The sequence below is a fragment of the Pezoporus flaviventris genome, unplaced genomic scaffold (assembly GCF_033815535.1).
Source record: "Pezoporus flaviventris isolate CSIRO_AGI_PZ_B2104156 unplaced genomic scaffold, CSIRO_AGI_Pfla_v1 ptg000097l, whole genome shotgun sequence".
Classification (NCBI taxonomy): domain Eukaryota; kingdom Metazoa; phylum Chordata; class Aves; order Psittaciformes; family Psittacidae; genus Pezoporus; species Pezoporus flaviventris.
Window position 1 is genome coordinate 8,295,981 of NW_026892645.1, and position 22,722 is coordinate 8,318,702.

The 22,722-nt window shown below is 47.1% G+C and overlaps 1 protein-coding gene and 1 long non-coding RNA gene across 5 annotated transcripts in view; one reads left to right on the plus strand and one right to left on the minus strand.

Moving 5' to 3' along the window:
* The window catches only part of ASTN2 (astrotactin 2), a 331,851-nt gene that overhangs the window by 270,130 nt on the left and 38,999 nt on the right, over positions 1 to 22,722 (plus strand). The gene's annotated exons all lie outside the window — the stretch shown is intronic.
* Positions 13,879 to 19,775, minus strand: LOC133281313 (uncharacterized). Its single transcript, XR_009747465.1, has 3 exons — positions 18,470 to 19,775; positions 14,428 to 14,613; positions 13,879 to 14,079 (listed from the first exon to the last, which is right to left on the minus strand). It is a non-coding gene; the product is annotated as an uncharacterized LOC133281313 (long non-coding RNA).

Genomic DNA, 22,722 nt, shown 5'->3' on the forward strand with positions numbered 1-22,722 from the left:
GCCTGCCCTGCGTGCTTCTCCTGCCTTGGGTCCAGCAAGGGGTAGGAGTGGAGGTGCTGGGATCAGTGGTTTGATCCAGGCAACTTTCTGAGCTGCCACTGGCATAAGATTTATTCTGCCCCTTGCTACACAACCTGGGCAATGAGACTTTTGCCCTAGTTTTGCTACCTCTAAACTGTTTAAATTGCCAGTTCTTTGGAATTATTCATCCATAAAGCATCCAGCATGTGTTGGTCATTATTTGGATATGTTATTATGAATCAAATAGGCAGTAATAATTTATGCTGGAGCTGGGGCTGACCTTTGTACACCAGGGAAACCAACCTGAAAAGGGAAAACGGGGTGATATCCACTGTGTTTACTGACAGTTCGGCTTTTTGCTGGCATGTTTTGAAACAGCAACAATAAGTCAGTAAGTGGATTCTCTATAAGTGCACATCAATATAGTGTATAAACATGATGTATAACACAGGGTTTGGTTCTGTGTTTAGGGGGGTATGTGTTTTTATATAGATATAAAAATGCAGACATCAAGTTTGCAAAGCTAATACTTAAATGACTTTCTGTTTGCGTGCGTTCTGTTTATGACCAAAACATGATTTCCTTTTCTTTCATAACCCAGCATGTAACTGCAAAACAAAAAAGCCATAAATCTAGGTTATATATAAAAACTTTTCATATCATCTGAAGCTTATGCTAGACCAAGAAGGAGGGAAAAAAAATGCCTTAAAGTTAATTCACCATTTTTATAGCTGTATTTGGCATGGGGGGATGGGGGCAAAGAGAAATATGGAGCCGGACCAAGATTCAGTCTTTGGTTTTATTTCTTTTCTTTACACCTCCTCGCAGTGATTTCAGGGCTGGTTGTTAGCCCCATCCAGGAGGTGGGCACAGACGTGCCTGCGGGCACGCACGCGTGCACACACGAGCTCTCTCCTCTCGTTCCTGTTCGCATCCAACCCAGCCCATGTAGACGGCTCAGTCATCACCTTGTAAATAGCTTTTCCTTCACGGAGTTGGCCAAGTGCATAATGCAGCGAGTGATACCCAGAGCTGCCTGGATTCTCGTTGCAGGTTTGCTACTGACCCATTGAGGGAGTTTAGAGCTGTTGCTTCATCCCTTAGATCCCAGCTCGTCCTTTGGTTTGCTCTTTTGGGACTGGGAGCTGGCCAGGACAGGGATCGTGTCTACATGCCCAGCACAACCAGGTATCAATTAAACCCAGAGAGGGCATGGATATTGGTCTGAAGAAATAAGGGGTGTGTATGCATATGTGTATGTGTATATATGTATGCATGTATTTAATTATGGCCAAAGGGAATGGTTCCCCTTCTTTCCCTCCTCTAATAATTGGAAATATTCCATTAAATAAAATCTCTCCTTACAGCCCCCTCCCTGCCCCCTCTTAACACCCACTTAGGGCAAAAGAGAAAAGCTTTTTCTCTTCCTGACCTTTTAAAAACTTCACATTTTTAACCGTCGGTGATTGTCTTTTAAAAAGACACTTTGAAGGCTAAAATTGCATTGTTCCGTTCCCAACATGTCGTAACGGGGCTGTTTCAACACTGTCAAAGGGATTGCCTCACTTCATTTCCCCCAACCCAGAATGTCTTTGACCTGTATGCCTCTTTCTAAACCTCTTATTCTTAACCGTAAGGATAATTTTGCTGGATAGCTAGCTTTGACCTAGTAACCAATCCTGCTCATAACTGCAGCCTGGTCTCTTGGGAGATCTCTAATTCATTCGGGATGGCCCAAACTGGCAGGGAGGAAGTGCCAGTTTTGGGACCCTTTCCCCATCGAAGCTGCAGAGGTGACCAGGGGAGGCTCTTGGGCTTGGGCACATCCCCATGCCAGGTCCCACCACCCACTGCCCCATGCACATGGAGCTCTCTGTGCTCTGGTGGGTCAAACACCACCAGGATGGACCCCCAGGCACAAAGGGAGCCCTGCACTGTGCTGGGTGTGGGTCAGTGTGTTCAGGTACATGCTCGTAGCCTCAATTTATTGTTAGATGGTTTTACAAGCACTCAGCTTCCCCAGGTCAGCCAAGAACATGTTCTCCTCCTCCTGTACCACAGCCCCCCGTTGGCTTGGCTCACCGGAGGGTTTTCTCTCAAGACAAAAGGACTGGGATTCCTCCAAGCCTATGATGGTCTGGTTTTGTTTCGCTGTCTGTTTTTGCACTGTCCTTGCAAGGTGAGCTGCTCCAGCTGCCGTGACAGGTCTTTGGTCCTCTTCTCTTTCCCCCACCCGTTCTTCATGTGGAAACCCCAACATCCCTCCCCGGGTGTCTGTGAGCTGCAGGAGCCCCTCTTGGCTGCCCTGAGCCCTGTATGGTGAACGTGCTCGGAAATAGCTCCAGCAGCACCTTTCTTAAATCATGTGTGTGACTACACGCAGCCCCGATGTTCGCAGGGAGCCCACTGGAGTGGCTGGGAGGGATTTACCAGGTCCAAATTCACTTGACAGAAAAACAAAATTCCAGCATAATTTTAACCAGCTGTGGTGGGAGAGTGAAAGAGAGAGGGAGGCAGGAGCAGGAAAGCTCCATGTGTGCGGGAAGCACAGGAGGGAAGGTGAGAGAGAGGTGCTGCTGTGAACAGTCTGCCTCCAGCAGCGCTGCACAAAGAGGAGCCCTGGAGGCCACCACATCGTGGGCTGGTGGCTTTAGGGACTTGGTATCTGCCCTTCCCCATGGTGGTCATTGCCCCTTTTCCGTCACAGGAGATGATGCTGGTGCCAATGAGGTATCACTGGGGTTGCTTCCTCCTGTAACTGCTGGGCGTACAGGGGGATGCGCTTTCCGTGCCATATTCCTATGATCTTCCATACTGCAGTATGATGTACATGATGTTAAAAAGATTGCCCAAAAATTCAGCTGATGTCTAAAAAGAGGAGAAAAACCAAAGTTTAAAGAGAAAACAGCTATATGACTTCAATATCTAGCTTTTATATTCTTTAGGACTCCAGACTGAGGGTAGTGTGTCCTCCAAAGACATATGGCAACCAACTACATTTAGTTTCAGTATGATTTTAATTTTAAATTTCAATAATGTAAATATGGATTTTATAGTGTTATAGCGTGTTTTATACATGTGCCTGTTGTGTGTGTGTTGTAGGTACAGTTGGAACAATACAATTTTAAATCAAATACAATCTACTCGTCGAGTCTAACTGTGAGAAGATGTGTTCATGGTTTCAAAACTGAAGAACTTACAAAGACAGATATTTTTTCCCAATAACCTGAAATGTTTAAAGACATTTTTATTATATTTTATTATGTTGCCATCCCCTGTTTCCATTTTAGACTGCGTGTAGCAAGTGAGTCAAACAGCTGATGATTCTGGGGGCTACTGTTTGAACCCTATTGCTATGTAATAATCTTTCCAGATACATAAAACATGAGTACAGCTTCAGCCTCTCCAGCAAGCTGCTGATGAACAGCTCATTGAACCCAAGGAGGTCTCAGGCACACACAAAGCTGTGCCCGTGTCGAGATTTTGCAGGATCAGGGCTATGTGTTATGATGCATAAATGTTGGTAAAAATGGGTTCTTGTAGGACAGAAATAGAGGAGAACATTCACACTATTTACAAGACAACTCTGCAGTGTTCATGCTGGTGGAAGCACCCAAATATACAGTATCCTGTGGGGAAGGACATCCTGCTCAGTTGAGAAGAAATTCCTTGGAGACAAATGAGCTGAGCATCCTGAGCCTCCTGGGGATAATTTGCATGGAAGGATAACAAGTATTTCTGTTGTATTTTTATTGACTTTTTACTAAAGAGCAGCACAGCATCCTATCACTGTTCTTGGTTTAGTGAGAGCTTTTGTGTGCAGTGGACTTGATGCAGGCAAGAAATACCAGTGTGGTGGGGTTGGGCTGGAGGCCTTGCAGTGAGGGCAGAAGGTTGGAGAAATCTGCTTAATCTATGGTGTAAAAGAGGCTTTGGGGTCCTGCAACATGTCAGGGTGGCTGAGAGTCCTTGTTTCTCCTGGTCTGCCCCCACAGCAATGGTCCCTGCTCCCCTAGCGCAGTTGCATGTGCCCATCTGCAAGTGTGGTATCATGTTATTGGAGCTTCTGAAGACCCCAGAAGACACTGCTTGTCCCACTGAATGGTCTTCATGACTATGGGCCTGCCCTACTTTCTCTCTCAAATCCTTTCCCCCTTGATACTAAAGTTTTGTGTGAGCAATTGCATGAGACTGGGTATTGCATCTTCTGGAGATGGACCCCATGTGCAGCCTGCAGATCAGCTCTGTCCAAGCCATAACCCTGGTGGAAACTTGATGAAAGTCACCTGGGTGAAAGAGAAACCCTGCTAGTTGAAGGCTTCGTTACGGGTAGACAACCTTCAGTCCTGGTATCACTCCCCATTTGTGTATGTATATGTTGAGTGGGTTGGGATAGCCTGGTTCAAAAGAAAGAGGTGTTTAAAGGAGCTGCGTGCCTGCTCCAAATGTCATCCAGGTAAAAGTGGTACCTCCTCTTCCTGGGAGCCTAAAGGCTGCTTGTTCAGTGGGGCTCCAGATTCCTGGGAGATGTCAGCAATAGTGGGTGGCATTTAGCAGATGTCCTCTGAGCACATTTCCCATAACAGCTTTGCTGCCCCAGGTAGTGTCAAGCTGCCAGTTGTCCATTGCTTGTTCCCCTCGGCACTCTCACTTCTCTTTGCAGTGCATTATGTGGCTTCTGTCCGACCAAATGGCCCAAATAGACTTCATACAAGTCTTTTTTTACCCCAGTATGCATGACTGACTTTATCTGCTTCTTCATGGCTGGGGAAATCATGAGTGAGCTTGGGAGGCATGGGGAGGGCAGCTTTGTTGTGTTTTTACTTGTAGCAACATCTGTTCATCTCAATCCTATTCAGTATTCAACAGGGTAAGAGCAGGGAGACCAAAAAGTGGCAGCCAGTGAGTCAGGATGTTGATTTCCCATTGCTTTCTGAGGTGCCCCTTCCCTCTGGCTGTCCTGAGGACATTGACATCATCACTTCTGGAGATGCTATTGCCTTCAGTATGATTTAGTGTGAAACAACTGAACTTAGATGTGTCTAAAAGGATCTGCCTTCCCCTGGGAGCACGGAGGTGTTGACTCTCTCTGATCACTCACTCCTGGGCTCTCACCCATGGATAATTGCATTCTTCCATGGATTATCCTGAAGGCCAAGTTCTGCTGGAGCGGGAGGACGTGCAGGTGGGTAGTGGTCAGCTCTTCACCTCGTGCTTCCTACAGCTGTTGCTGCAGCCCCTTTTCTGTTTTCTATCGAGGGAGGGTCAGAGGCAGGGAAAAGCAAACCTTGACGTAACTGTCCCTCCCTTCCCTGTCTGGTAGCAGCGGTGAAATTCGTGATCCATTCTTGTTGGCGCTGAGCTACCCTTGATGGCTTCTCACAGGAACTCGGGACTTCAGCTCAATCCAAGGGGTTGATACAAAGCAAAACACTTAGTACCTCATCCCACGGTGATCCCTGGACTTGGATCCTGGCTGCTGTGGTGACAGTCCCCCTTGAGATTCCTAAATCAATTAGACAGGGCCACATCATCTCTGGTCTCTTGACTTTCTCCCCTTTGCCCTCCCCCATCCCATCTAGCTGCATGTTCTGTGCGAGATACCTACCACTCCCAGCCGGTAATGACTTCCACATGGGGCTGGACCTTGTGGACAAATCCCCTGTAACAATAGGAAATGTTCCTTGGTCTCTCGTTGTGTCTGTCTTTGGGAAGGAGGAGAAGGCGTTGACGACAAGCCGAAGAGCTCTAATATTCCTCCCGGACAGCTGATTAATTCCATCCTCTGCATCCGCTCTGGACCATCCCGCCCCGCCCCGCGCCTTCTGCTTTTTATTGTTCTCTCCACCTGGCTCCCTCTGGCAAGGAAGCCGATGGGATTTCGTGCCATGTGGAGCTCCAAATGGAAAACCCGGACAGTGAGAGCCTCTGCTCCCCCCACACTCCAGGCCCAGTGGCTCTTGCTGGAGGAGGAGAGACTGCACCTTCCTCGCAGCCAAGACCGAGCGCTGGAATGGGGACGCAGCATTCCTCCCCAGCACGTCTGCTCCCGCCTGGGAGAGACGAGACCCTGCCTTTTCCCACTCCTTCCCCCACCATCAGGATAGCTCCTCTCCTTGCAGATCTCTTTGCAGGCTCACTCTCACACTTGGACCTTCTTCCTATATGTATGGCCACATTCCCGCTTAGAAATAGTCCAGGCTCTTGCAGGGATGTGCCCACCCTTGCCCTGGAAACTGCCTGCCCACTGTGTGCTGCAAAGCCCACAGTGCTCGTTCATGTCATCAGTTCACTCACAACCTGACACAGGAAGGGCTTGTGGTGGCTCCCACACCCAGTTGTGGTCACACGTGCACTCAGGTTTGCACGCTCACTCGCACACATCCCCTCACTCTTCCACCGCGGTCTGGTTGTGTCTCATGTACTGGCCATTCCCTCACCAGACACACACTCTGGCCTCATTGCTCAGCTGTGATCCATAGAAAAGGGGGGAAAAAAGGGAGACAAGGGCATTTTGATTATGATTATGGAGTTGATTTATTAGAATCATTTTAAAACACAAAGCCATCTGTGTGCCTCTTCCCCATCCAAGATTTATAAAAGACGAAACCATCCATCTGACCCCCAGCTCTCCCTCCCCTCCTCTTCCCCCGCCTCATCCTCGCCTTCCATTCTCCTCTGTGGCTCTCTTGCCAAAACACTTGCCCATACTTAATTCTCCTCCCAGAGAGACAATGCTTTGCATTCTTGTATTGGAAGCCAAAAAAAAAAGACAATTCTATTCTGTCTCTGCTCTGCAGCTTGGTCTGCTAAGTTGCTTTCCCGAGAGTCTCTGTTTAAAACAAAGATAGATAAAGGAAAAGACAAGTTGGTGCTGAAAGATGCTGGAACATCATCGCGTGGGGGTAGCATTTTCATTCACTCCACATATCAAACAGCCACTGGCAGGCTGTCCCCAGGCGGGCGGATGGGACTCGAGCCTGTTCCAAAGGGCTCACCTTTAGGGCGGAAAGACGCTTTTGGATTCCATCTCCCATCCTTCCTTTGCTCCCTTTTGAGGGCCTTGGCTCCAGCCCCAGTTTTCGAGGGTTGAGGTGTGCTGACAGATTCTCCAAGCAGGATGAGCCAGTGGCTGAAGTCCAGAGCAAGAGGAGAGCGGAGGTCCGAGTTTCCTGGAATCATGTTGTGACAAGCAGGAAGAGGCGCAGCCCTCCTCTTCCTCACTGCTCCTCTTGATGCTGGTCCAGCCCCCCTGGGGTGCTGACATCAGAAGAGCTGTAATGATTTACACCTCTTGAGGATTTGGCCAAGTCTTTCCACCTCTCCATTCTTTCCAGATCTATGATGCTTGAGGCATCCAGAAAGCTAAGCCAGCATCACCAACTGGCAGTTAAGGATTTAGACATTGTAATGCCGTTGCCCTTCTGATGAGGTTGGAAGGTAGGGAGCACATCCAGAGCTCTGGAACTCTTCTCTTAGAGGAAGGAAGAGCTAGAGGGAATATTAGCATGCAGTTTGTGTGAACTAGAAGTGATCAAATGAAGGTTGGGATTACCTAATGCACATTTGCCTTTTCTTATTTACACATCAGGGAAGCATTTTCCTCAGTTTCAGTATATTCATTTGTAGCCAGTGTCCAGCATTCAAAGTCACAATGATGGTGGGAGAAGGTCACAGATGATGGTGATGGCAATGCTGAACAGCAGTGTTTTGACTTTGATTTTATGTGTGTGCATTCAGGTACAAACCAAAACCTCTCTGGGTTTTGTAACTGTTCTTTTGAACTTCATCTTTCCATATAAATCTTATTTTTATGTTGTTTGAGACTCCCATCTGAGATCTGACATTTGTTATTTGATATTGGCAGAGGAGAATGAAACCCGTTAGTGAAGGCTCATGGGTTCAACAGGATCCTAGGGAATAAGAGCAGGGCTTGTGAAAAGACATGAGGATTTAGTGTCACTGTCATCTGCTCTAGCTCTTGAATCTCTTTAGTGACCCCTTTCTGTCCACAGAATTGTCTGTCTTCAGTTTCCCTAGTTCCAGGTGTATATTCATGGAAGCTGATGACTTATCCACTTCGTTGTGCACTAAATCACCGAAGCGCTGAGTCTCCTCCAGGACCATTTCACAATTCCCTTATGTCTGCTTAGAAAAGATAGGCATAACCTCAAGCATTTCTTTTGGAAAAGAAGGAAAAAGGAGTTTTACTTAGAGCACAAAACTGCTGTGGTTTGTATGGCACCTCTTTGTACTCAGGTCCCTCTCATTCCTCTTCGGGAAAGGCATCTTGTAGAGGACAGACATTACTCAGCTGACCTAAAATTTATCAGGAATATTAGAAAAGGGCTGGAAGTGACGGTCTTCTAGGCCTAGAGCCAAATAACCCTGCTTAAACCAGCCGTGACAATGGTCTGACCAGCAGCCTTCCCAGAGCATCCACACCTGCGCTGAGATACCCAGGCATGAGAAGATGAGTTTCCACTCTATGTATACCAAAGTGAGTGAGGACAATGGACAGGCACATCTCATAGTCTCATCTCAGATCAGAGCACAAAGATCCCTGGTTGCTCCATAAATGCCGACTGAAGAAAGGGAGTTTCCAGCCCGTATTCCCAATACACTCAGCTTCTCCCTTTTGATTCCTCTTGACCGCGCCGCTCATCTCCGCTTCCCGTCCAGCGCTGCTGTATCATGGCTTAAACAGCTGCCCTGTCCCACCCTCCAGGCAGCTGCATCTCGAGGCTGCCTGGGGAGCACAAAGCTCCAACACCATCCCTCTGCCCGAGCACGGTGCTGCCCTGCCGCACTGAGGGCCGTGGGCACAGATCTGGCTGCAGCGATGAGCAAGACCCTGCCAAGCCATCACCCCGTCTTCCTTCACACTTTGCAGTCTGGTGCAAAGATGCCTTTTCTCCTTATATATTTTTTTTCTTTCCCATTTTTCTTCGTTTTTCCCTTTTTTTTTTTTTTTTTTCTTTCCATTGGTTGTTTGGATTAAGGGGCCTTAAAGGGGCCAGACATTTCTTGTGTTCTCTCATACCCTATAAATAACCGGCACCTCTCCAGTGCTCCAACTCCACCCTTCAGTTGCAGATTCCACTGTCTAGCTGCCACCACGCCGCATAGCCTTTCACACTCTTCCTTTCTATTTAATATGGAAATATTAGCAAAAGAAAACACTTGCTGTCACCAATTCTGCAAGAGGAGGAGAGGGGAAAAAAGGGAGAAAGAGGTGGGAGGCACAAGGGGAGGACACAACCAGCCAAAAAGAGTATCCGGAGGAATGTTCTTCTCCCTCCCAGGTTTACAGCAATGTCTTTCCATCTGTTTTGTTTTCCTTCTCCCTCAGCCTGAAAGGGCTGCAGCATTATCATGTAATGTTGCTTAATGTGACCAAAGGCTTCGCAAGTCTCCTCATGGACCGCAAACATAGCCCAAATTCCAAGGGAGCAATGCCTGTGGCGTCTCGTTAAAGCAGACGACTTGCAGCCTTCTCTGTAGCCCATGAATGGTTGTTTGGGGTTTTGATTTTTCCTTTTCTTTTCTTCTTTTTCCCCTTTTTTGTCTATTCCAAGTGCATGCCGCCACCCAATCCTGGCAGGGGTTTTGTAACGCGCCGCCATATCTGGGAGGTATGCATGGAATCTTTCAAGTGCTTGGTCAAGTCCTCTGTGGTTTCCTTTGAGCAACTGCCCACCCTGCCAGCTCCCACCACCCCTTCCCAAGCCCCCATGACATGCAACCGGTTGCGCCATTCATGCCACAGTTTCACATGACTGTTGTCTCCTCCCGGTTTCTTTCTCTTCCTTCCTCCTGGCACGTTTCCTGATGTTGGTGAAGGATCAGAGGGCAGTGGCTGAAGACTGAAACAATCTTGAAGACTATGGAGCAGGCAGAGAGAAAGGAAGAGCTCTTACCTACCAAGTGTCCCAGTCTCCTTTAGGGAGGGAGATGTAAGCCTCACTTGGTGCTGGATGGTGTTAAGAGATTGAGTGAGGGGAGTGGGATGCTCTAACTGATGAAAGTCTGACTTTACTGTACCTGAGCTGTTACTCTATCAGTATTTTATAATGTCTTACGGTTTTTGTTCTCAGCAACTCTCTGTGGGGCAGAGAAATCTTGTTATTCCCATTTGGAAAAGGTAGAATAGAAGCACACAGCCCTGGAGATAAGGGTTGGCTTGAGCATTGCTAGTTGTCTGGGTTTCCAGCCCAGTTAGTGCCCACTGGCCAGAGTGATAGGCTTTTAGCCTGTGGGTGCAAGCTCCCATGTACCAGTGTCCATGTGGCCCTGCAAGAGATGTATTGGTGGGTTATATTGACTACAACTATGATCAAAGCAGTTATGTGGATGGAAAGGTAGACTTGTGGGATGGCATCTCATGGTCCTCCTTCCTGAAGCTCAGCCCATGTTCACCTTTCAGTTATGCCTTGTTGAATGTGTGTATTGGTAGAAGTCTGCCTATGGAACTGGTTGTTTCCATGATGGTTTAGCTGTATCCTTGGGCCTGGACACATCCTCGTGGATAATAAGAAAACCCCAATGCACTAAAACAAGGAAAGTGAGGTTTATTCCTATATAATTTGCCAAGAAACTTCTCTATCACTTTGTGACTGGATTTTATTGTTTTCTGTTTTTCTGTTTTTCCTTTGTAAGACCTAAATCCTGCCCCACAGTAGTCACTGATGTTCCGCAGTGCAGGAGGCGGCTGAAGCCCTTTAATTCAGACTCTTCTTCATACAGTGAGATCTCTGTGTGCATTCATTCACCTGTGGAGCTCTTACAGAGCCTCTTCAAGACGCAGTAGAGCATCTTCTGCAGCCCCTGCATTGCCCTCTGCTCTTTCTGCACTCCCGTTGCCTTAGTGCTTAATGCACATGTTGGCTTTTCCTCGGGATGCAGCAGGCACCAGGCACTTGGGAAGCATTAAGTGATGCTTTTCAGTCCTTAAATAAGTAGTGACAAAGCTGCCTTTTGGCTGGGACACACTCACCCACCCTTCAGGAGGGATGTGTGCATGGTGTGGTCCAGTTCAGGAGCTGGGAAGGGCTGAAGCATCTCAGGGAGCTCAGGAGAAGCTAAAGGATCCCTCTGTGGAGTGTCTGCACACTGAGCACTGCTGGCTTGGCAATGCTGCCAGTTGGAATGGAATCTCTACAGGGGCAACTAAGCTATGTGGTTAACACAGTGACCACCCCATGCCAAATGCCAAGTCCCTGCTCTGAGCATTGGGGTTTCACAACTAAAGTTGTAAGTTAGTTTGGTTTTTTTTCTGACTTTTTTTTTTTTCTTAACATGAGGAGAAGTGTATTTTTTTCCTGAGCTGCTTTGTTGGAATTGGCTGGAGTTATTTTATCTGGAACTTTCCAAACAAAATTCAGCCCGAGGCAGATACCCAGTGTGGAAAATTTCAACCCAAACAGTTGAAGTTTGGCAGTGGCGTAGGAACTGAGTGTATGGAAAGTGCCTCAGCGTGCTGAGGCCATGCTACCTGCTCTGCTTGCAGGGATGGAGTAATGGATGGCAATGTCTATACTGGGTTATGGGAGTCTGCATGCTAACCATCAAATCCCTGTTCTGGTGGGACCCTGCCCAGTCATCTTCACAGAGATGCTGCGGTGGGATGAGCTGGGGGAGCTGGATCACCAGCATCAGGGCAGTAGTGGTGCGGTCGGGATGCTCTTTGGGAAGATGGGAAACTGGAAGGAGAGGAATCCTCTCTGCTTCTGGTCCCTTTTAACAAACTGAGGGTGACACCAGCTGCTGGTCAGTGGTATTAACCCTTCAGAGCTCACATCCGAGATGTGTGCTTATGTCCGAGTTGCACCCAGTTGTACCTATCCACTGGGCTGACAAGAGGCTTCAGCTCACATCCAAGATGTGTGCTTATATCCAAGTTGCACCCAGTTGTACCTATCCACTGGGCTGGCAAGAGGCTTCCAGCATGGGCACCAGGCCACCCAAAAGGTAAGCAGTTGCCTTATGTTCCCTCTGTGGCATCAGTATCAAACAGAGCCATGGTTTTGACCTGGTTGCACATGAGTGCTGGGGAGTCGTGCTTCTGTGCGAGCTGCTTCCCGAAACCCCGTGACTTTCCACCTCTGTGAGCCCCAGAGCTCCTCTTACTCCACTCTTCCTGTTCAGAAAAGAGTTTGTGAGCCCAGGGTTGTTTTGTTGTTGGGTTTTTAGTGAAGCCTTCAGCCTCTTTAAGAACGTGGCTAATCCTGTAAGAGCCTGGCATGGTTTATTGGGCATCCATTTCCCCCAGGTCACTTGTGGAAGGAAGAGGGGCTCTGCTCCCCCCTCTGCCTCCCCTCTCAATGCCCCTGTCTCAAAACCCCCAAGCATAACCTGGAACCAAGTGCCAAGCCAAGCCTCCAGCTTTTCCATTCCCTTCTCCACATCCTCACCCGGATGCACACCAGCCCCGTCACCTCACTGGTGGCCACCAGGCATCTACCACCAACCCCATGGGGATGGCCACACACACAGGGTAATGTATTACTACCAGGCAACCTGAGTGATGACTTCTCTTAATTAAGCTGGCTTTCCTTCCCTCGCCTTCTTTCTTTCTGTCCCCAAAATGTGGCAGCAAGCAGCAGCCATGTGGCACAGGCCGAGTGACATCAGCTCTGTTCCTTTGGGATGATGCTTTGTGCTGCAGCCGAAATGTTTAGGGCCAGTTTTCATTAGAAGTGGTTTTTGAGAACGGGTAAGTAATAATTTGCTAAACCAGGCCCTGAGCTGCTCAGTTGAACAAATTATGACTTGATGGGGTTTTTGTCTGAAGAATATGTGGAAAGGGAAACCCAGTTTAATGAAAAATTAGCCAGGTTGGATGTTAATTCCAGCTTGGTGTCACCACCATCTTCGTGTGATGGGTTAGTCATGGCCTTCTTTACATGTTAATTAAGCTGATGTGTCAGTAAGTGTTAGAAGTGCAAACTTGGGTAGTGTTTGAGTTGGTTTTTGTGCGTTTGCAACATTTGTTTAGTTTTCATTCAATGCATAAAATATGAAGGGAACAAACAGCTCAGGCACATTGTATCGGGTAATGAGACGAGTCACCAGATGTTAATTAATATATGAATATCGTTTTTATTTCCAATCGTCTGGCTGTGGTTTGAGCAAACCTATGTCCCCCAGCTGTTGCTACATGAGACAGAGCAAAAACAGAGCTAGAGTTCAGCTGCTCTATTCCCAGAGCACAGACTCTTACCCCAGCTGAAAGAGAAGGCGCTTTTAGGATGTGCTGTCCCCAGATGTGGCACGGAAGTGTGACATTCTTCTTCTGTCCAGTGGAGGGCAACAGGGGACACGCTCACAGCCCTTCCTCTGGTTTTTGGAGGCAGCAGTGCTGGGGCTTTGAAGCCCTGCAGAAACACATAGAACCATAGAACGTTTTTGGGTTGGAAAGGACCTTAAAGCTCATCCAGTCCCAACCTCCTGCCACGGGCAGGGACACCTTGCACTAGAGCAGCTTGCTCCAAGCCCCTGTGTCCAACCTGGCCTTGAACACTGCCAGGGATGGGGCAGCCACAGCTTCCCTGGGCAAATTGTTCCATCCAGGTCTTTCCTCCTGGACACCACAGTCCAGTGGGATTTCTGCTTCAAGCAGTGATTATTTATACACCGGCTTTGTGGCTCTTGGAGGACTCCTGGGAGATACTCAGAATTCAACTGGATAAAGCCCAGAGCAGCCATGCCCTGGCCTCGCTTTGAGGAGGATGGGCTGGAGACTTCTTGAGCTTATCTGATGGCAAGGCAGGTAGTGAGCCACCATATTCAGCCTTTCGCTATCAAAAGAATCTAGAATCATAGAGCAGTTAGGGTTGGAAAGGACCTTGAGAGATCATCCAGTTCCAACCTCACTGCCATGGGCAGGATTTGATTATTCTGTATTTCAACTGGAGGAGCCTTTCTAAGCTGGTCCAAGAATCTCCTTTCCATTTCTCCAGCTCTCATCCAACGGCAACACATAGTTGTGCTGTGACCAGCCAGTGCATCCAGGGATTTCTCCTCCTCCTCCTTTGTTTCTGTCTGCAGGGGTTCCTGCTAACAAAAGCACTATTTTAATGTCCATCTTTAAGTTACTTTGCATTTTTAAATATTAAAATTCCTTCTGCTTGTATTACTACAGCCCTCAAGATCTTTTAATTTGCTTTGACTGAGCCTCTGATCTCCTGTACACTAATAATTCATTCCACTTCATTCAGCGCTTAAATCACCACTGTTTCGAGTGAGAAATAAGATGAATTACAAGCCTGGTCATTGAAGAACCTTGTTAGTTATAACTCAGTTTCCATCACCCTCTTTTCAGCACAGCCTGTGTTCACTGGTCCGTTACTCAGTTCCTTACCTTCTCTATAATTCTTCTGCTAATTCCCACCTTTTCAAGCTTACCTAATAATTGCCCATGTCATGTTGTGGTGCCTCTTGATACCCAGATAAATGAGATTGTACCACGCTTCTCATGTCTAGGGAATGAACTGTCTCATTGAAGAAATGCATCAGGTTCATCTCATACAGTTTACTAAACCTGGGCTTGCGGTTTATTCTCCTTGTCTCCATGTCATTTAGGATTCCTTCCTTTAAAAGAAAAGGAAAAAGAGGGCTGTAGGATGAGATCATTTTCTTTCTCCAAGCTACACCTGTGCCTTGAATATCAGCAAGGAAGGCTGAGCTATTCAACCTCCTTGACCCATCGCATGGTCCACAGATGCATTGATTTTCTCAAGGCATCCCATCTTCTGCTAAGACAAGAGCCCGTGACTTGCTCTAAATTGCTTGTGAACTCCCTGACACTCTCTCTTTGTCTGTTTTCCCTCCTCTCCTCCCTCCCCGCCAGTAGCTGCCAGGAGGAGAATAACAGTGGAATCTCCCACATTGCTGTGGTCTGAGCAGGTTTCTCTCACATTATGGCTAAATAAATATTAATAAGAAATATGGAATAAGAGCTCATTGACAAATTCGGCAAATATTTGCCTGTGCCTCCCCTTTCCAGCCACCTGGCTTCCACAGGAAAGTTTTGCCCTTTCTCAGACCAGAGCATTCAGGAAATAAACACTCGCTTTCATTTTCTTAGAGGAGGAGGAGAATGAAAATAGCATTTGGGGGCCTGAAACCCACATCTTACATTTAGTGTGGCCAGAAGCAGCTTCAAACCTGCTAGTTTGAATGATGGCTTTTGTCCCTGCCTTCAAGTGACAGGTTAGCACAGGGCTGGCCAGAGTGGGCTTGAATGATGCCCCTGATTTCACCTGGATGACTTGGTGTGCTTTGCTGCACCTTTGGAGGGACAGCGTATCAAAATAAGCTCCCAGAAAAAAAGAGATTGAGTCTTCGAGGCAATCTTTGCACTTGAAAAATAGAAACCTTGGTTTTAACAGGAGCATCAGGCAGAAGGAATAAAGAGAGAAGAGCAGGGATGGTGATGGCGCTCGCTCCCCTAGGGACGTGGTTCAAGTAGCTGTAGCCATGGTTGCTGGCAGAGACCTGGAGCATGATCTTTAGAGATAAATTCCCACCTGGGAGGTGGCTTTAGTGCAAGGCTGCTTAAGGGCTTAAAGGATGCAGGGTAACCCTTACTTTAAAGAGTGACTTCAAGGTTCAACTCATTCCTGCTTTGGAATTTGGCTTCCTGACAGCTTGAGCAGAGGCTGTGCTGGAGGGCGAGAAGATAAAGTTGAGAAGACTTAGACCAGGTGATTGTGTTGTTGCAGGGCAGGTTTCCAGTTGACCCCAGTCTTTTGATGGGGGTTACATTTGTTCCCACTTTTTCTTTGGTTTTCTTTGGAAATGATCTCTTGGTGTGGTCTTGCAGAGGTATAGCAGAACTGGTACTTCAGTCACAGTTATTCTCTATGGCAGAAGTGTGGGACTGTGTGAGATACTGCGTTTAATTTAATAGCAGGCTGCTGTGGGAAAACCCAAAGCACAAATGCTCAAGAGAAACCACCTTCTTCAGAGCAATGGTAGAAGCAATTCCTTAGTCAGTAGTTGTAAAGTTCTCCTACCTTCAGGTTACAGCCAAGTTCAAAGCCACTGGCAGCTCAAAATGTTCAGAAGGTTCCCCCTGCGCAGCGTTTGGGGGTGTTGTTGCTATGGTTTTGGTCTGATGTGCACAGCATTCGCCCTGAGGATGCTTGGGAGTAGCAGAAGCACACATCAGAAGTGGTAAGGTAAACCTCCTTGTGGACTGTTGGGGTGTGCTCTTGTTCACAAGCTCTCTGTGCCAGGCAGTGTATTTTTCCTGCATGATATTAGCTTATCATTAACTACTAGTCGAAAGGACTCCATCTCCCCTGCCCACGCTGGGTTAAAGGCTCAAGGAGCAGAGAGACCTGAGGCACAGCCCAGGTCTAACTGGGTGAATCGGTCAGCTCTGCCTCCAGGGAGGTAAAGTCAGGTTGTGGTGGCTTGTTCTCAAACGTCTGGAGCAGCAATTGAGGTTCAGGTAGCTCTTTGGCCTTCCTGCCATCCACAGCACATCATGACTGGTCTGCATCCGTGCTCACAAGCAAAGGTGAAGGACATGGTTTCAATGCAGAGAAAGAACTACCTGTCTGCAGCTCCGTGCTGAGGCTGGCATCAGACAAAGACATCAGGGCTGACCCTAACCCACGACCACATGGAGAGGTGTGACGCAAGGGCTGCCTGCCTTCTTCCAGAGCAACCACTGGTGGTGTTCACACCGTGGGCCACTTTCGTCCCAGTTCCCACCTTCAGATTTCCTCTAATCACTGCCAGCAGAAAGCTGCCTTTCAGACAGACACATCCTTGCTCCCACAGCTCCTCTGGCCCAACCACGGGGCTTTGCTCCAAGTCCTGGGATACCACGTGGTGGCGTTCCTTAGTCCTCCAAGGATGGAGCGGTGGATCCTGCTGCTCCCTTAACGAGACTGACTAATTATTTATTACAAAGGAGGTTGCAGGAATCTGGAGTGGAAACTACTCCCCAGGCCAGCAAACTCACACCTAAGCACGCCAGGCTGCTTCCATAGCACAGCACATGCCGGAGCAATCAGTGGGAGGCTTGCAGGAGTGGGACCAAGGCTGTTTTATGCATGTGTGTGTGAGCGGAGGGGGGTGTATATATATAGAGAGAGATATATGTATAAAAATGTGTGTGTGTGTATTTTACTATGTTAAGCTATAAACTGTATGGGTTAGGTATGAATTAGAACCTTATAAAATGTGTTTACTCATTCTGTGTAACTCAAAGCGGGGATTAAACAGTAGGAAAAACTGACCAGGAGAATTTTCCAAGCAGAAACAATTTTACAGCTCTCATTGTGAACTTTAGAGGGAAGGGTTTGGGGGTTTTTGGTGTGGGGTTTTTTTTTGGGTTTTTTTTTTTTTTTGTATTTAGAATTTTTTCAGAGCAGGTTTTTTGTGTTTGAATTCTTATGGTTATTAGATAAAAGCAAGGGGAAGATGAGGAGGAAGGATGAATGGAGGAATAGCAGGAGAGCTTTCTGGCAGGCAAGATTCTCCCCAGGCACCTGAGCCCCATCCTCCTCTCCATCTCTTTTGACAATGTACTTTCTGTGCCAGTGGCATCCTGGAGGGCTTTCCCATGGCATGCTGTGTTCTTGAGCAGGTTCTGCTTTTCTCATCTTGAAGGCATCCTTTATAGGGAAAACAGTCCCCTAATGCTGCAGAATTGAAAGGGAATGGGCAAAGGAAATGAGCAGTGGAAGCAGAGGCAGCAGGAAATCGAGGCTTCAGTGAGCATCTCAGGCAGGGGAAGAAGAGAAGGAGGAGCAGAAGATGGGGATGGATTGAGGTCTTAGAGCCTGTTTGCCCTCCTTCTCATAAAGGAAGTCTGGCCAAAGCACCAAGGGAATAGTCTCACCACTATCAAGTGACTTATGCAGGATCAATTCCACTTGAGTGGTGTTCGGTAAACGTCAAGGTACATGCAACCCAGAACCTTTTTGTTGCTTAGTTCCTCCCCTTCTTTCTTTCCACCCTCTCTTTTGAGTCTCTTCTACCTTCTTGTTCTTGCTGCCATGGTGAATCATCTCTGCCTTCAGGACCGGTGACCCTTGTGCAGTTAGCAGAGCCTGACTCACTCTTCTCTGCATGTTATTTCCAGCCTTAGGAAGGTTGGGGGTTGGTTCTTGGGGCTGGGGTTGGTTTGGGTTTGTTGGTTATTTTTTTCCACTTCACTTTATGAACATTTTCCAGGGGACTGGGGAAGGGAGGGGAGAAAAGAGACCTGAGAGGGTTCATTGTTTGGGTAATTTTCCCTACTGCTAAATGTCAACATCCTACGCCTAATGCTTGGAGAGTAGCAGGACTTCTATTTCAAGCTTTGCAAGGGATGGGAGAGACTCACCTTATCTCTGTAACATGGCCCAAGCGATGTTTGGGTTCTATTTAGGGATTTGAAGAAAAGAGGGAATTGATAACCTTGCCATATGAGCTCCGGGTTGGCTACCTGGCACTGGCTTCCCTCGTCAGCACGGATTCTGGAGCAGCCCTGGAATCCATTTAGCACTTGGCTTAATCCTGCTCTGCTCATTCTGGGAATCTGTCTTTTGTCGTCTGAGTGGTCAGATGTTGCACAGTCGCTGGTGATGACGTGTCTCCAGCTAGAGTGATCGGTGATCCTGGGGATAGGAAGTGTGCTGAGATACCTTGCTTTGCCAAGGATATCATCTAGGACTTTGCTGTTCCCACCATAGAGGGCCTGTGGTGAGATGGTTTCCCAGGGGACATCATCTGTGAGAGCTGCCCTGGCTACTAACAGCTCCCCTTTCTTGTGGATGCCAAGATTGATTTATCTTGGTTTTTGAGAAGCAGGACTTAAAATTCACATTCCTTTTGTGCCAGCAACCTGCTGTGCACTTACAGCAGGTATCCACAGTGCCTGGAGTTTGCTCACATGTGAAAAAGGGTGAGTAGTCTTTCAGAGATGAAAGCCAGCTATTAATGGTTGGAGATCTGGGCTGGGGCTCTGTGTTACAGCCTCAAATTTGCCTTTTGCTGTCTTGAAAAAAGTAATTTCCTTTCTTTGTGTCCCTGCTCCCTTGCCTGTCGCCTCTCCTGAGGCTGCAGCCTTCTGCGATGGAGGTGTGATGGAGCTCACAAATGCTGCCTACGTTGTCAGAGGTATTAATGGCCTTTGTGAAGTGCACTGAAGTCTCTGGGTGTCAGCGCCTTGTTAACACGTGTTTTGTCCTCAAGGAAACAGAATCAGCTCAGTTTAAGAAGTCAGGGATTGTATTCTGTCCTTGGGAGCAGCGAGGCTGTGCGGTGGTGCGGGAGATCCCGTCTCACCTTGTAGTTTTAGTGGGAAAAATGGGGTGATTGCTGATATGATGATGGATGCTGAAGTAGACTCCTCATGGCCAAAAGATTCCCAGCTCTTCCTCCTCTTCACTGGCTTGTGTCTTCTCATAAATCAAAACCGTGAAGAAAAATGTTAAGTTCATTATGGAGAAATCAATAAGTGAATGATTCATTAGCTGTGTGGAGAAAGCTGTTGTGAAAATACTTTAGTAATCCAGGTAATTCCTTGTTCAAGAACTGATGTCAAGCCCTGCATATGTTAATCCTGACTGAGTGGGTGTTTTTTAGCTTCTGAGTTTGGTCAAATAATTGCTTATTTTCTCAATTTCATCCTGATATCACATTTGGCTTCTCTTGTGATACCTGCTTGGATAAATGGGGAGTTATGAAAAGAGGCACAGTGAAATGACCTGCTCTCTAGTCTGAATCCAAGGTAACTGGACGTATCTATACAAATATTTAGAACTCGCTGTGTTTGCTCAAGTTTTAACCTTGGTCCTGCAAGCATGTACATTAGTTTATCTGGCACACAAGTGTAATGGAACAGCTCACATGAATAAAGCTAAACATGTGTAAATGTTTGCAAGATACGGGTCAATAATTCTTTGGAAATCATAGCAAACCAGCTCTCCATTTTCTTATGCAGTGGTATTCTCCTCTCCCTCTTAGACAAGTGGTCTGAAATATCTGTAATAATCATTATGGTGTGGTTGTTCCAAATAGCTCACAGCCAGGATGCAGAAACTCAGCTAGTGTAAATTGTTATTGTTCCATTGACTTCAAGGGAGCTACAGGAGATTTTATGAACTGAGGAGCTGCCCCCACATTCTCAAATGTCCAAAACTGCATATTAGGGCCAAATAAGAGGTCTGCTTCCATGTGCATGCCTCCATCAGGACCAATTTTTGTAAGTGTTCGTTGGCTGCAGATTTGGCTGCAGTTGTGTGTGCTGAGCCCTTTGGAATATACTGGTCCAAAGTCTTATCGCTAATTCATCAGCATCTACACATATTACCTCTATTTAGAAGACATGGGGCCAACCAAAGCTGGTTGACACTACAGATAGTGATTTGCTCCACTTTCCAACATTGAGGTATCAAGTGTAAGAAGGGACCGGGAGGAGGGTCAGGCAATAGTGGCAATATAGAAGAAACTGGCTCATCTAGAAGTCCAAAAATCCCACTTTCCTAATAAGCGCAAGGAAAAATGAAGCACAGAGCAACCGATGGCTTTTCAGCAAAGCTTTACATTAATTAGCTTTGACAAATTACCCAAGCTAATTATGGGTTTAGTGATTAATTGCACACTGACTTTCTTTCTAGGAAATGTGCTTTCCTCCTCCTGCTAGCCTGGTATTTGCATATGTGTTGTAAGGCTTGAGCTCCAGTGGGTGCGAGTCAGCCAGTGGGGTTCTTTGGGGCATTAAACTTCTGCAGTGTTTGATCATAAAGACCTGAAAATAAAGGTAAAAGACTGCTCAGTAGAGCTGGAAATGAAAGACCTCAGCCTCCTTTCTTCATAGACCATCATATACTAGGCAGGTTAGGAGGTTTGTGTAGGTGTAGCACCACGTCCCACTTGGACTGGTCAGAACTACCTTGTCATTGACCTTTCCTTAGGGAGGATCCTGGATTTCCACTTCGAGTTTAGTCATCTTAATTCCAGCAGTAGATGGAACCTCCTCATTACTCTGAACTGGTGGAGGTCCAGGTCCTTGGCGCCATCTTTTCATCCAAACTTTGGGAGTCGTTTTCAGACACTGGCTTGTTCCCAAGGAACCACAGGAGTACAGTAGCTTTCTGCATTTAAGAAGAAAGAGGTTATGGTACAGGCTTTGTTGCTCTGTCTGAAGGATCTGAAACGTCAGTTTATGCTGTTTAAGAGTGGCTGTGGGGCTGGTGGTGTTCCTGGTGAACATAAAGCTCTGTGCAGTCCCTGGATCTGCTGACTATGGACCTTGGGAACCACCAAGTGTTCTGGACCATTGGTCCGTTGTTTAGAAATCTCTAATTGAAAAGAAGCTAAAACTGAAAGGGAAGTAAGAATGGGGGTAGGAACTAGATCTGCAGTGATGAGAGTGAGAACTAGGTCTGTGGTGTTGGACAAGATCTTCTGCCAGACACAAAGTATCTGAGGACAAAGTTGATGTCTTTGTTTTGTGTCTGCACAACTCCCAGAACAAATGGGCTCCCACTTCGCCTTGAAATCAAGTAACTACTTTAACATGCTGCAGAGCCCGAAACAAACTCCAAGGGAATAGATAAATTCACTTGGACTCTCCACCATGCTAATGTGAATACGTGGCTTCGAGACTGGAACTGGCTCATGCCTGGATGACTCCAAGCATAGCAGAGTCAGCTTGTGTCTGGCTGTGGTTGACCCTTAGCAACCCAGTGAACCTTGAGAAATACTGGAGGGCTGTTAGCACAGAATGAAATGCATTAATTCTCACTCTCCTCCAGCAGTGTACAGCCTTAGGGGAGATGGAGGAGGTGATGCATTTTTACATGAGTTGAAGCCGATTTTCTGAGGTCTTGGATACTGACTGTGAAAGAACTGTGATAAGCAGTCTGCAGAGAGCTCAGGTGAAGGAGCAGTGAGTCCGGTTGATGAGCCTGAAAGCAGAATATGCTTGTGATTACCCTTGTGCATCATGTTTTTAGAACGTTGCAGCTCATCCAGATGAAGACCATTTCCTTCTGTCCAACTGGCTGCTCTTGATAAGAACAGTGCAAGACAGCTCATCCTTCAGTTCCATGTGGTCACTCTGTATGGGGCAAGCTCTAGCCCTGGAGAGCACCAGCAAAGCCATTCAAGGGACTTTTGTGGCACTGGAATGCAACTTTTGTTCTTAGCTCAGCTAAAGCATCGCTCCTTACATTTAGCCATCTACAAATGCAGCCTTCCAGAAGAACTGGGAAGCCCAGAGGAGAGCTCTTCATCATTAGTAATGTGTCTAATAGCATATAGATATAGGAAGTTAATGCCCAAAAAATCATAACTTGGGCAAGATGAAGTCATTCAGAGAAGTTCTGCCATTTGCACCTTTGTACAAGTTGGCAAGTGAGGCACAAACTGTGCCTGAAGTTGCCCAGCATCATCACTGGCTTTTCTGTTTCAGCCTGTGCCCAGCCAGAGGGATTCCTGATGGATGTGTCTTAGAGGAAAGAAATTATCCCAGAGGCTGCAGGTTTTATGGGCATGGGGCTTCAGCTCCCATCTAACACAAGAGGCTGGCATGCATGGATGCTCCCAGAATGTGGGCAGAAGGGTTTTTTTTTTAGTAGTAACTAGGTCTTTTTATTTCTTTTAGAATCTGGCAAGCCGTGTAGGGAAGGAGGTTTTGACATCCTTCCACCAGGGTCTGTAGGGACGGTTTGCTGTTAATGATCTAGGCAG